We start from the raw sequence: 14,856 nt of genomic DNA, 5'->3' as shown, positions 1-14,856 counted from the left end.
AGGTGAAGAGATGAGGTTGAAGAAGACTTGAGAGAAGAGGGATGGAGAAGGGAAGAGACAGAAGAGACTTTACTACTTTAGATAGGTGGGTTTGGAGGGATAAACTTGAAACGAGGAAGACCAGATGGAAAAATCAGCAATAAGGTAAGAAGATTGATTTTTCTTCTTTCGTTCTATCTTTCCTAATATTTGGGGTCGGCGATAAGTTTATCTTATATCTTCTTGTGCCTAATCACCCTCAGCTGTTTTTCTATTTGGAGCTAATGACCTAATACCTATCTCAGTTTAACTTGGTTAGAACCATTAACATTCACGCATTCATTCCCCATTTTCCGTGATCTTTTAAATAGGTAACCGTATTCCCTATTTCAAGATGAATGATGGTTCAACTGTTGAGTAATATTTTAAGAAATTGAAAGATTCAGAAAATGATTAAACGGTAAATCGTGAGAACAATGTTTCTGATGATACTGCACTTGTAAAGAATTGGGAAAAAATTCAAAACGCCTATCTACATAGATTGAGTAAGAACTGAACTTTGTCGGAATAGTTGAAGTGGAAAGAGTTGAAAGAATGGAAGTCAACTGTTGAGTAATATTTTAAGAAATTGAAAGATTCAGAAAATGATTAAACGGTAAATCGTGAGAACAATGTTTCTGATGATACTGCTGCACTTGTAAAGAATTGGGAAAAAATTCAAAACGCCTAGCTACATAGATTGAGTAAGAACTGAACTTTGTCGGAATAGTTGAAGTGGAAAGAGTTGAAAGAATGGAAGCACAATACCTCGGTATGGCTAGGTGGACTTGTACAGAATAAGATAAGCAAGAACGGCGCAACAAAAGTACCGAGCGTTATGGAAGGTCACACAAGATGGGGACGACCTAGATTAAGCTAAAAAGATACACTATTCAAAGAAGTACGTATCTACACAATTACGCCAAAAGAGGCCAAGATCCTTAAATTGTAAACAATGAAGAAATGACTGGACTGTATGGTGTAAACAGTTTAGTCCTCACGGAACAAGTTGAGATGTGATGACCAAATACAACTGTAAACAATGAAGAAATGACTGGACTGTATGGTGTAAACAGTTTAGTCCTCACGGAACAAGTTGAGATGTGATGACCAAATACAACTACATGACAAATAACTCGACCACGTAGCATACGTCACAAGATGTGAGGACTTGCTCTTATGTATGAGGAAGATAAGATGTTTATCTTATAATAGAGGTAGGTATATGAACTTATCGTATTTTTATTCAACACAAGAACCTTTAAAATCAAACGGGAATAACTGTCGTGACAGCAAATTAGGTATCTCTTATTTAAGAAATTTTATGAAATCAAAATAAAAGACAATTATTAGACAATTTAAATTCTACATTCAGCTGGCAAAAATGTTGTTCTTTGATAAACAATTTTTTTTTGTTACCGAATCTTCTTCAATTTCATCTCACAAAATTCATTTTGTTACGTAAAGTTTTTGCAGCTTGAAGAAAAAGCATTTCTCTCGACTTTCATCCACAAATTACCTCATTAACCCGACAGTTTAGAAGTTCAGATAACAATGTACAATTACGCATTCACAGAATAGGAAGTACCTACAGACCTATACTAACATCAAGGATAAGCTAATCCTAGGCCAGCAGTTCTCAACATTTTGGTCGCTGACCACATTTGAGTGTTCCAGATTTTCGGCGGGCCGCAGTTTGTTTGAAAAGTAATGGTTCCTTTTGAAAGGTCAAAAACTCAAGTTAAGCACTGTCGAGTATGGTTTGTAACTGGATTGGTGCCAAAGTGAACGCATGTTTGGCCATATTTTTCTGGCATTTAGTACTCCCATGACATTTGTCGATTCGTAGAAGTTTAACCCATCATTTAGGGCCGTGTGCCCGCTCCCATGGCATAGTGTATTAGCGCTACCAAGGGCCGCACTGAAAGAAAAGCTTAGTGTCCCGTAGGTTGAGTTTTGCTGTCCTAGACTGTAATGCGAGAGTTATGTTAGAAAATGGCTGTGTGTTATTTGAAACCGCTAATTGTACACATGTGTCTTGTGTCATATGGAACCCCATTACTTTCCATTTCGCGTGTACAAGCTCATCATGATACATAGTCATAACTAATGGTGTAATAATGTACTTTTTAAATTGAGCTCTACAGTGGTACGAGTACATTCAGAGTCAAAAGTTACTTCTTCAAATGAAAGCTAAAAGGTTAAAAGCGTGGCTTTTTACTTAGCTAAATTTGCTTTGGGGATGAGCTATTCATCTTGTTTTCAGTTAATCTTGCTTTCGCATGACTTTCCGGGTACGTTTGGATGGTTTTCGGACAAAATTAAAATTTTGAGTGTGGGCTTTTTGCTCCTTCAATTTAGCGGGAAGCTAAGCTCGAATATTGGCCACAAAATTTGAAATTTGAATGCTTTGTATTTTTTTTTTATTTACTAGTGGTTGACCCGTCCTTTGTACGGGACCACCACACACACAAACACACCCCCACACACACACCACACCCATCACACCCACCCACCACACACATCCACCCATCACACACCACACACACCAATCCCACCCACCCACCACACACAACCACACAACACAAAAAAATTTCATCGAAATCGGTCGAGCCGTTTTCTCGTGAAAAGAGGACAAGAACGGGTCTATTAGGCCATTTTCTTCACTTTTTGACCCGCCGCCATTTTGAATCAGGATGGAATGTGAAAATTTCAAGTAGCCTATGTCGCCTGGAGTACTTTTCTTAACAACCACAAAAAATTTCATCAAAATCGGTTGAGCCGTTTTCTCGTGAAAAGAGGACAAAAACGGGTGTATTAGGCCTTTTTCTTCACGTTTTTGAACCGCCGCCATTTTGAATCAGGATGGAATGTGAAAATTTCAAGTAGCCTATGTCACCTGGAGTACTTTTCTTAACAACCACAAAAAATTTCATCAAAATCGGTTGAGCCGTTTTCTCGTGAAAAGAGGACAAAAACGGGTGTATTAGGCCTTTTTCTTCACGTTTTTGAACCGCCGCCATTTTGATTCAGGATGGAATGTGAAAATTTCAAGTAGCCTATGTCACCCAGAGTACTTTTCTTAACACCCACAAAAAATTTCATCAAAATCGGTCGAGCCGTTTTTGCGTGAAAAGAGGACAAAAACGGGTTTATTAGGCCATTTTCTTCGCGTTTTTGAACCGCCGCCATTTTGAATCAGGATGGAATTTGAAAATTTCAAGTAGCCTATGTCACCCGGAGTACTTTTCTTAACAACCACAAAAAATTTCATCAAAATCGGTCGAGCCGTTTTCTCGTGAAAAGAGGACAACCAAAGGTCTATTTAGCGTAACAGACAGACATACACACACACATACAGACAGACAGACAGACAGACAGAATTTTTTCTAATGTGATTTTTGGAATCGTGGATGCATAAGGAGTAAGAATAACTAAAAATTTCACGATTCTAAGCAATGTACAGACAAATCTACAATTTTATTTATATAGATTTGTGAAAGGTATTGAAAAACTTAGGGTCACGTAGCGTCGGTCGTCGACTTTGAAAATTCAAAGTCGCATTAACCAACTTAAAAATAGAACAGAATCTGATCTATCGCGCAACTTTCTAATATCTATTCCAAAATTTCTAAAACTTCTTTTGTTCCAAACTTGGTTCTTACACTTCTACACTGGTCGGTAATATGTTCTTATATTAAGAATCGCCTCCTTTGTACAATATAACTCTTAGGTATGTTGGTGTAGGTATGTGTAACAAGAATCGACTCGGAAAATTGACCAAATATGTGAAACCAGAACTGCACAAATACACAACCAAACATCTGACGTGTTCTAAAATCTTGGTATGGCACGCCCACATGAAAATCATTCCCAGTTTGAAACACTGACAGATTCTCTAGGAAATGATTTCCGATCGCCATTTTTTACGCCTGTAAATAAACAAAACAAATATTTCATGATCGTTAGATTAATTTTTACGATTATTTCTTGTGTTTTGAGTCTATTTCTTTTGGACGATTGTTTATTTGAATAATATGCCAGAGCTAGAGTGTGGTCTTTGGTAACTACCCACTAGGCGAGGTTAATGCCTGAGGCATCCTCTGCCACCTAACCCTTAGATCTCTTCTATTGTGTGATTTGAGTCTATTTCTTTTGGACGATTGTTTATTTGAATAATATGCCAGAGCTAGAGTGTGGTCTTTGGTAACTACCCACTAGGCGAGGGTAATGCCTGAGGCATCCTCTGCCACCTAACCCTTAGATCTCTTCTATTGTGTGGCCAACTTCTCAAACAAATGAGGATACATAATAAAATTTCATTATCCCTAGATCCGAGTATGTCTTGTTTGGGATGGAACCCACCTGCTTACCATGCGAGCGCCTAACCCGATGTAAAGATTTCAAGACATGCCTATTATGTTATTGACATAATCCTTTCTGAACGACAAAGAATAATATTTTGAAAGCGTTTCTTTTGTTATTCGCGAATAGATAAGATTAACTTATCTGATGGCTCATGAAGTCATAATAAAATTTTATTTATATAGATTACATTGTCGAAATAACAATGAGAGGTTCAATTGAATTCTGCCTGGAACCAACGAAAAAATTCGCTTCATTTCGGCTGGTATGCCCATTTTCATTGTTGTCTAAGAATTCTGAAATCATGGCTCGTGAAAGGTTAAAACCGAAGGTATATTATCGCAGGTGGATAGGAATACTGGGTGCAGCCTCCTACTTGCCAACTTTAGCCTACTCAAGTACTCAATGCTTGGATCTTGGATCTCTTGGAATACTCCATCCCCACTTTGCCCTCTTCGGTGTCAGCAAAAACCAATCGTGATTGCCAATTTGTTAAACATCGCTTTTTGATAACAAATAATTAAAAACTTTATTCTTCGATTTGATTTTACTCTCACCTCAGTATCCCCGACAACCTTGGCACTGAAAATCGTTTACTCTAAATATTTTTTCGAGCGACTTTTCAGCTATCATCAAGGCATATAAATTTGTACTATTTATCATGATCGCCATTTATTCGACATCGGTTTTTGATTAGAATGATACCTTCATCTTTAAGAGTTTCACAAAGTCACCAACTTCCCTAATAAAGACAACAACAGAGTGTGTAAAAGATCTTCGTCATTTTATGGGAGGATATATCGGGGGTCTATAATTTCGAGGGGAGGATACATTGATAGTTTACTATCAGGTGTTACGTGGAAAACATGCTAGCATGAGTTACAACAATTTGAGACTCATGGCATGAATTTTCCCTATCAGAACGGGGAATATTGTGTTTAGTTCACACTCACACATACCTACTCTCATTTGTGGTGACGCTCATAAATATATTTTAATTCTAGAACATTTGTTCTATGTTGGACAAAAATAAAAAAAATATACATAATAGGAAAAAATAATCATAAATAACATTTTTAAAACCAATTAACATATATAGGTTTTGTTTTGAGGTTTTCTACATTCGGCTGATTTGGCACAGACCAAACCATTGAGACGTAGATCTAATTTTACTGAATTTTCACATATGACAGGTACTTTCAATTTTTTGTTTTTTCAAGTAATTTTTTAGGGGATTAGTTTTCTTTTTAGTTTTGTCTCTCCTATTTTCATGATTTTCAGCCCTGTCGGCAGTTTTAGTCCTATTCAAGTTACCTATGTCTATATCTACCTACATTGTCTACTCTAAAAGTTATACCTACTTATATCTACCTAGTAGGTACTCTATCCTACAAACAAGAAACAAGGTACCTAGGTAGGTTCTTTTTAGTTTTGTCTCTCCTATTTTCATGATTTTCAGCCCTGTCGGCAGTTTTAGTCCTATTCAAGTTACCTATGTCTATATCTACATTGTCTACTCTATAAAGTTATATACCTACTAATAGCTACCTAGTAGGTACTCTATCCTACAAACAAGAAACAAGGTATCTAGGTAGGTATACTCGTCTCTGTGTTTGAAAGACGCTCCTATCTGCTATAATGATACTGGTCATCTTCTATTGATAGTTAAATAACAATAGACTGCATAGGTTTTATAAAACGTGTCGGACAAAGTACGTGCGTTCTGTACCGGCCATTCTAGCAACGTGCAATAGATCCCAATGACTTTAGCACAATCAACATCAACCTATTCAATATTCATCAGAAAGACGGGTACACACGGTACCACTTTTCTGAAGGTACGTCCACACTCTACAGTCGACCGAAGTCGATAGACATCGACTGGAACCCATGTAAAGTAGGTCAGATGAAAGGACTTCGCCTGAAAATAAGGCCCGCCTTTAAATAATCATAAATAACATTTTTAAAACCAATTAACATATATAGGTTTTGTTTTGAGGTTTTCTACATTCGGCTGATTTGGCACAGACACAGACCAAACCATTGAGACGTAGATCGCGGATACTAGCATTCCCACCACGCGAGATCTTAAGAGGTTCTAGTTCTGTAAAGTTTTACTATCAGCTCTAACCATTCAACTGTGCTGGGCTGGTAATCAGTGATTTAGTATTCACTTTCATTGACCAAGATACACTTTCGGTTTATATAATTTCATATTTTTCATTGCACGTAAATTTTATTAATATTTTTTCATAGAAAAGGGATGTTTTGTGTTTGCTGATGTTTAAATAAAGTCTTTTAAATAAATTCCCCATTTTTTGTTGTATTTTGTGAAAGTAATACGCTTAAAATATCGTTAACCCCTTTGTTTTACTTAATCTTTTTAAAAACTAACCTTGTCTTATAACTAATAGAAGTGGAAAAAATAAAACTTTTACTATTATTAAAAAATGGTGGCAATTCTACGAACCGATTGCAAATTTAACGAAGTGCAATTCATTAGATAAAAGTGATTTCCTTATTGGGTGGACTACAATCGAACCTTACTACCATTTTCTGAGAGACTATCTGTAAGTTGGATTCTGCAGTCGTGCTTTATCACTAAAAATGTAGATGGTTTTGTTTGTTTGATTATATCATGGTCTATTGATAATCCTAAATTAACATAATTACACACATGTAAGCATTATTATGAGTTACAATGGAAAAATCGATCTGAAAACCTGTGCCATCAGTGTTTCTTGGGCAAGTTCCAAAAGAATGGAACAGAATAGAATAGAAGAGAATATAGGTACACTGGGTGACAAAATTAGCCGAAGTAAAAATATTGAGGAGAAAAAAAAGTTACGTTAACATTTATCTCCAGAAACATGCATTTTCAGCAAAAAACTGATCCTTGTTTTTGATTTTTCTTTTTTTTTTTTTTCTCGCAGATTATGTAGGTATGCGTTCTTGCGGAATAAGTTTTAAACTTTACAACAAATAACATTAATGATGGTTCTCCCGAAAAAAATTGAACACTGAACAGCAGTTTGAGAAAAACCAAAAAATACGAGCGTTCGGCTAATTTTGACACCCATGGTACCTTGTTTATCCTGCCAGAATGAGACTGAAAAGTCGCTTTTAATCCTTTTTCAAAGAGTTCGATGCTTTTTCGGGTGATTCCAGGTTCGGAAAAGCATTGAATTTGCAGAGTTCTCTGAGAGAATTTTAGTGTAAATTGGTTTATAGGTTCTTCCTTGGATATGTAGGTAATAGGTATCTGTTTTGAAGCCTTCTTTGTTTTATATCCAATCCTTAATGATTACATTAATAAGCCTCAGAGATAATAACTTGAACTTGATAACAGACATCTTCTTCTGGGTTAGAGTTCTGTAAATTTTGAAATTCCCTAATAAAATTGTGGGTGAAGGGACTTTTCAGTCTCAAGTGGGTGATAAAAACGAGTTATACCTTATTCTATAAACAGGGATTATTCTAAAATGGAGATCTTAGAGCCTCATTTTTATAAACAAAGATTACATTAAAATGGGGATCTTGAAGTCGAATTCACAATATTCATAAGTAGATGTAAGGAAACACTTACCTAACACTTGAGCATTAATTATTATTTTGTTTCATTAGGTACTTCGAATTCTATCCAAAATACTGGAAATCCGTCATTCAATTGATAAAGTGTCTCATCATAAAATTCTTTTACTGATTCCAGGTATGTACATGACAGCAGTAGCCCCTTTTTTCAGCAAACATGATGGAAAAGGTAAAATCAAACGTAAGTTTTCCAATTTTACTAAATTTTCACATATGACAGGTACTTTCAATTTTTTGTTTTTTCAAGTAATTTTTTAGGGGATTAGTTTTCTTTTTAGTTTTGTCTCTCCTATTTTCATGATTTTCAGCCCTGTCGGCAGTTTTAGTCCTATTCAAGTTACCTATGTCTATATCTACATTGTCTACTCTATAAAGTTATATACCTACTAATAGCTACCTAGTAGGTACTCTATCCTACAAACAAGAAACAAGGTATCTAGGTAGGTATACTCGTCTCTGTGTTTGAAAGACGCTCCTATCTGCTATAATGATACTGGTCATCTTCTATTGATAGTTAAATAACAATAGACTGCATAGGTTTTATAAAACGTGTCGGACAAAGTACGTGCGTTCTGTACCGGCCATTCTAGCAACGTGCAATAGATCCCAATGACTTTAGCACAATCAACATCAACCTATTCAATATTCATCAGAAAGACGGGTACACACGGTACCACTTTTCTGAAGGTACGTCCACACTCTACTCTACAGTCGACCGAAGTCGATAGACATCGACTGGCACCCATGTAAAGTAGGTTAGATGAAAGGACTTCGCCTGAAAATTGGACAGCCTAAGGCCCGCCTTACATTAGAAGCGTAGACGTGCGACTTTGAGTAGCGCGTAGTCGGCTACAAAACCAAACCTATGCAAATGATATAGATCCTCTTTAGACTCTGTATCATTTTCAAAAGTTTGGTTTTGCAGCCGACTACGCTTCTAATGTGAGATCTTAGTTAGGATTTTCGCGGGACTACGCGTTACTAAATAAATAAATAAAATGTTTTTATTGTATACGGCTTAGAAGCGTAGACGTGCGACTTTGAGTAGCGCGTAGTCGGCTACAAAACCAAACCTATGCAAATGATATAGATCCTCTTTAGACTCTATATCATTTTCAAAAGTTTGGTTTTGCAGCCGACTACGCTTCTAATGTGAGACCTTAGTTAGGATTTTATCGGGACTACGCGTTACTAAATACGGCATCTGTTATGATACTTATGATTATGAGCCAGAGTCTAATCACTAATAAACAAAGTAAAAAAAAAAAGACTCACAAACACACATAAACCATGAAAACTAAGAAAGACCTCTGAATATCAATATCGATAAACCCGACGCAAGTACACAATGGTGGCAAAATATTAATTACTGTTGTTCATAGGTGAGAGTGACGTTCCAATCCTAAGGTGAAAAAAAAAAGACTCACAAACACACAGTGGAAAAATCGATCTGAAAACCTGTGCCATCAGTGTTTCTTGGGCAAGTTCCAAAAGAATGGAACAGAATAGAATAGAAGAGAATATACCTTATTTATCCTGCCAGAATGAGACTGAAAAGTCGCTTTTCTCCCCTAGTCTAAACAAGGTCTTAAATTGAATGGCTTAGAGAGAGGCAGAGTGGATTAACTCCAAAAAAAAAAGCGTTTCGAGATAAATGGAGTTATAGTTTAGAACTTGTGTAAGTTTGAAAGTCAATTTTTGGAGTTAGTCCACTCTGCCTCTAAGCCATTCAATTATTTACTTTTAAATTTTTTCAAAAATGTGTTTAAAACCTTATTTTTACTATAAAAGGGGCTTCTTTTTAGATCTAAAGGTATCCTTCCATCAGAGAATCGCTACTTCTGAAGCTAACATCAGGGAAGATAGAAAAGCAGCCTCCGTGATGACTAAGTGGGTATTACTTTAGGCTTGCATTGCGGAGGTCCCGGGTTCAAGTCCCAGTAGTGTCGAATTTTTCGACTCTGCTTGAAATTCGCGGTACTCTCGCGGTACCGCGTTGCTTGAAATTCGCGGTACTCAGCCTTGTGAGAAAAATTGAATAGCTCCTTTGTAGAGACCAGTGCACAGTGGCAGCATTTACTCTTGTAAAACGATTTATTTAGAAACGTAAGGAAAAAAAAAATTGCAAACGATAGGTACACTTTATACCGTGATAGCCACAAAAGTTGTAAAAATTCTCTTCAGCTTTACAGCAACTTAATTCATGATTAGATTACGACTCTGCTTGAAATTCGCGGTACTCTCGCGGTACCGCGTTGCTTGAAATTCGCGGTACTCAGCCTTGTGAGAAAAATTGAATAGCTTCATTGTAGCGACCAGTGCACAGTGGCAGCATTTACTCTTGTAAAACGATTTATTTAGAAACGTAAGGAAAAAAAATTGCAAACGATACACTTTATACCGTGATAGCCACAAAAGTTGTAAAAATTCTCTTCAGCTTTACAGCAACTTAATTCATGATTAGATTGAAAGGTAGAAATGAGATAAAACCTCAAGAATGGTGTTATGTAAGAAGCTGTGAGCAACAGTGGACAAGAGGTTGCAAGCTTCAAATGCAGAGTGAACTTTTATCCTTTTTAATACAAGATCAAGTAAGATTGTATTCCATTGTAATACTCGTACAGCATGTCCTAGAATGAGTATTAAAAGGCTGATGACTTTTGCTAACCTCTGATTGGATGGGTAAGATCGGCTCTAAATGGCTGTTGAATGAAAATTTGGTCGTTCTATTTTTATTTTTTGACTCACAAACACACATAAACCATGAAAACTAAGAAAGACCTCTGAATATCAATATCGATAAACCCGACGCAAGTACACAATGGTGGCCAAATATTAATTACTGTTCATATAGGTGAGAGTGACGTTCCAATCCTAAGGTGCTCCTAATGAGAACGAGAGATGCAAATGTTCCAAGACTTGTTTCAGAAGCTAAGGTCAACCTTGAGGCGCACAACACTATTTTACATCATTTTGACACTTGTGAAATAATAAATTATTAATATCCAGGGTGGCTCCGAAGATGCTGGCGCGATTGGAATTGGAATTAGACGAGCATCAGCAAGAACTAATATTCGTATTAGCTTAACCCGAGTGTTAGGGCTGCTTTTTGCCCCGATACCCAAGCGGCAAAGTGGGCTTTTTGTGTACGGATTTAAGAACAAGGACCAAACGAAGACAATAAGTGTTATATCTCGTTGTTATATATCATTGAACTCACACCTTCCCGTTTACCAGGCAAGGATCTTCACCTATACCGAAGAAGAATTCATTTATTATATACATGCGACGTATTTTCGGGATGGTACATTCCTCAGTGTGAAGTTGAAGCATCTCTTGTGGAGCGCATAGAAGTATTTTAGACCCTTAGTTCAGAGAGGTAGTGTGGCCCCCAAATACCCTAGGACCCCTAGGTCCCCCCGGATTCCGATTTCGATATCGTTTGATCACCCTGTATATTCAATTATCTGGATAGATATGACTGTTTACGGTCACACGAAAACAATTTGTGTTTTCCTAAAACAGAGGATATAGAGATACCTACTCGACCTTTTTGAAATCGCCCCCTCAAAATCTGTTGTTGAGGGTTTTAGGTGCTTCCTTGGTGCCACTGAAGTATAGGACTGAAAAGTCCCTCTGCCAGTTTGATGTCAATAGAGGCAGGTTCATCGTACCTTAAGCAAACTCTTGTATATTTTACCACATGGGGGTTTCCATGTTAATTTTCACCATCTGCCCTTTGTTTCGGAAAATTTTGAAAATCCAGGTCATATCATCATATTAAAGATAAAAGATTCTGCCAGGAAAGCAATTTCGTTCACGCCAGTGGAACCCGCAAAATTAGTGTGTATAAACGAGAACATTAAACACTTCCCTGGGGTGTGATTATAACTACGTTGATAATATCGAATGCATAGCCTAGTGGTTTATGCTTTATTTATGTTGTCGAGAGAAGAGGTATTAATCTGCCAATCGGGCTAGGTCGGGACTAACACGACAATGCCCGAAAGAGGTAATTTACATATCCTCACTAATCATTCATCATCAGCATGAGAAGAAAGTAATAAAGTACTTTACTCTCGTAATCTTACCGATTTTATTGTTTGTATAGCTATAGGTAGATAGTACTGTATAGGAGTAGTAAAATGCATCCCAGTATTTACATATCCTCACTAATCATTCATCATCAGCATGAGAAGAAAGTAATAAAGTACTTTACTCTCGTAATCTTACCGATTTTATTGTATGTATAGAAGTAGTAAAATGCATCCCAGATAAGCAAAGCCTGTGTTACAGAGTGAGTAGTTATCGCGTTTTTACGGCCTCTAGGGATTTAAAATTTTAATATGCTCCGGACCTTGGGAGGATTATAGGTACCTGTCGTAGTGATGACGATATACTTAAGTCACTTAAGTGTACCCTTGAGTGTTGATTCGATATAATCGATCTCTCAAGTGCAAGGTGGAGAAATTTCTCACAACTATCGAATTTTCATTTTATTTATTTTTCCATCTTACCTCTGTAGCTGAGTGGTCAAAAACTGACTCTCAACCTGGAGGTGATGGGTTCAAATCCTGGCCAGGCTCTCTCAAGTGCAAGGTGGAGAAATTTCTCACAACTATCGAATTTTCATTTTATTTATTTTTCCATCTTACCTCTGTAGCTGAGTGGCCAAGGACTGACTCTCAACCTGGAGGTGATGGGTTCGAATCCTGGCCAGAGCAGAAATTTTCTGACCGATTTTTTTCCGTTCTTGAACAGGCATGGATGTAATGCCTTGAAGCTTTAGCGGTTCCAAAAGGTACAAAAAAAAACTTGATAGTGAGACCTACCAATTAGGTAGTTACCGTTGATTGTGGTCTCAACGGAACGGAGGCTTTGTCCTCAAGAGACGTCCTAGCGTACAAAATACAATGCATACAAAACTGAAACAAAACATACAAAATACAATGCATACAAAACTGAAACAAAATACAATGCATACAAAACACATACAAAACTGGACAAGAGGTTGCAAGCTTCAAATGCAGAGTGAACTTTTATCCTTTTTAATACAAGATCAAGTAAGATTGTATTCCATTGTAATACAGCATGTCCTAGAATGAGTATTAAAAGGCTGATGACTTTTGCTAACCTCTGATTGGATGGGTAAGATCGGCTCTAAATGGCTGTCGAATGAAAAATTTGGTCGTTCTATTTTTATTTTATTCATTATTATTTTTAATAAAAACTAAATTTCTTTTATCACTTCTGATATACACTTTTAGATGTCACTTTAGCTACACCTAAATATTTTCGAAAAAAGCAATAATTATAAAACATGCAACACACTTTTCCAATGCGTTGAAAAGGGAAATTGTGATGTTTCGCTCAGGAAACTTCATAAGTTATAGCAAATTGGCAATCAACATTGGAAAAATTTTCATTGGGAGATCCCCTTGTATTGAAATACGGGGTGACTGTGTTAACATTGCCTCGTGAAGTGAGTTTACTGGATGTAAGATTTTGGAAAAATAAACAAGTTATAATCTCTTTCTGTTCTATTCTATTCTGTATATGCAACTAATAAAAACTAAATTTCTTTTATCACTTCTGATATACACTTTTAGATGTCACTTTAGCTACACCTAAATATTTTCGAAAAAAGCAATTATAAAACATGCAACACACTTTTCCAATGTGTTGAAAAGGGAAATTGTGATGTTTCGCTCAGGAAACTTCATACGTTATAGCAAATTACTAATCAACATTGGAAAAATTTTCATTGGGAGACCCCTTGTATTGAAATACGGGGTGACTGTGTTAACATTGCCTCGTGAAGTGAGTTTACTGGATGTAAGATTTTGGAAAAAATAAACAAGTTATAATCTATTTCTGTTCTATTCTATTCTGTATATGCAATTATGCACATTAGACAAGACGTTTTCTAATGCTCTACTAAACTCTAATTTGATATTCTAATCGCCTTCCTTGAAGTAATGAATTTTAACAGCCTAGCTGATTTAAATGGTAATTATTAGAAAAAAAGTATCTAGGCGTTATGATGAAGTAATGAGTTAGATGCTTTGAGGTGAACTTCTTGTTTCTTCGCCTTCTTTTTCGACTTCGTCTTCTTCTTCGACTTCGTCTTCTTCGTCTCCTCTTTGTTCTTCTTTTTCGCCATCTTCTTCACCTCCTTTGTTCTTGTTCTTCTTCATCATCTTCGTCTCCTCTTAGCTATTCTTCTCCTTTTTCTTGTTCTTCTGTTTAAATGGTAATTATTAGAAAAAAAGTATCTAGGCGTTATGATGAAGTAATGAGTTAGATGCTTTGAGGTGAACTTCTTGTTTCTTCTTCGTCTCCTCTTTGTTCTTCTTTTTCGTCTTCTTCACCTCCTTTGTTCTTGTTCTTCTTCACCATCTTCGTCTCCTCTTAGCTATTCTTCTCCTTTTTCTTGTTCTTCTATTTCCTTTAAAGCGGTTTTAACCTACGGACAGTAGGTCATCCGCGCTATTGAAGTAAACTTTAAACCAATGGATGTAATATGCTATTCTCTTCCATCCAACATGTGCATTGTGCATTCTCGTAAACCTGTTTCGATTTTTTCTCACATTAAAAAAAGTTCACAAACTCCTGAATACTTTCTTAGAGCGAGCACAAATTAAAATGAACTAATTATTTTATGAATGGTAGTTTCACTTTTTAATGGAAATAAAATTGAAGTCAAAATGATTTCAAATCCCAGGATCACGACTAATAAAGAGTAATAAGTTTTCTAACCACCGATATCAAAAGTGGACGCTAAAAAGAGAAGGGCTGTTAGAAAATTGCGAGAAATTGGCGTTATTACATACTTTTATCTTGCAGAATTAGGAATAATTGTAAGAAATTTCTCATTCACTC

General features: G+C 36.4%; 1 protein-coding gene and 1 long non-coding RNA gene across 2 annotated transcripts in view; both read left to right on the top strand.

The window, feature by feature from the left end:
* Nucleotides 1-14,856, top strand: part of LOC103507220 — a 56,294-nt gene that overhangs the window by 2,136 nt on the left and 39,302 nt on the right. The gene's annotated exons all lie outside the window — the stretch shown is intronic.
* LOC113466597 lies at nucleotides 9,133-11,143 on the top strand. Its single transcript, XR_003390949.1, has 2 exons — nucleotides 9,133-9,381; nucleotides 10,854-11,143. It is a non-coding gene; the product is annotated as an uncharacterized LOC113466597 (long non-coding RNA).

Source organism: Diaphorina citri, unplaced genomic scaffold, assembly GCF_000475195.1.
Source record: "Diaphorina citri unplaced genomic scaffold, Diaci psyllid genome assembly version 1.1 scaffold298, whole genome shotgun sequence".
Taxonomy (NCBI): domain Eukaryota; kingdom Metazoa; phylum Arthropoda; class Insecta; order Hemiptera; family Psyllidae; genus Diaphorina; species Diaphorina citri.
This window is presented reverse-complemented; position numbering and strand designations above follow the sequence as displayed.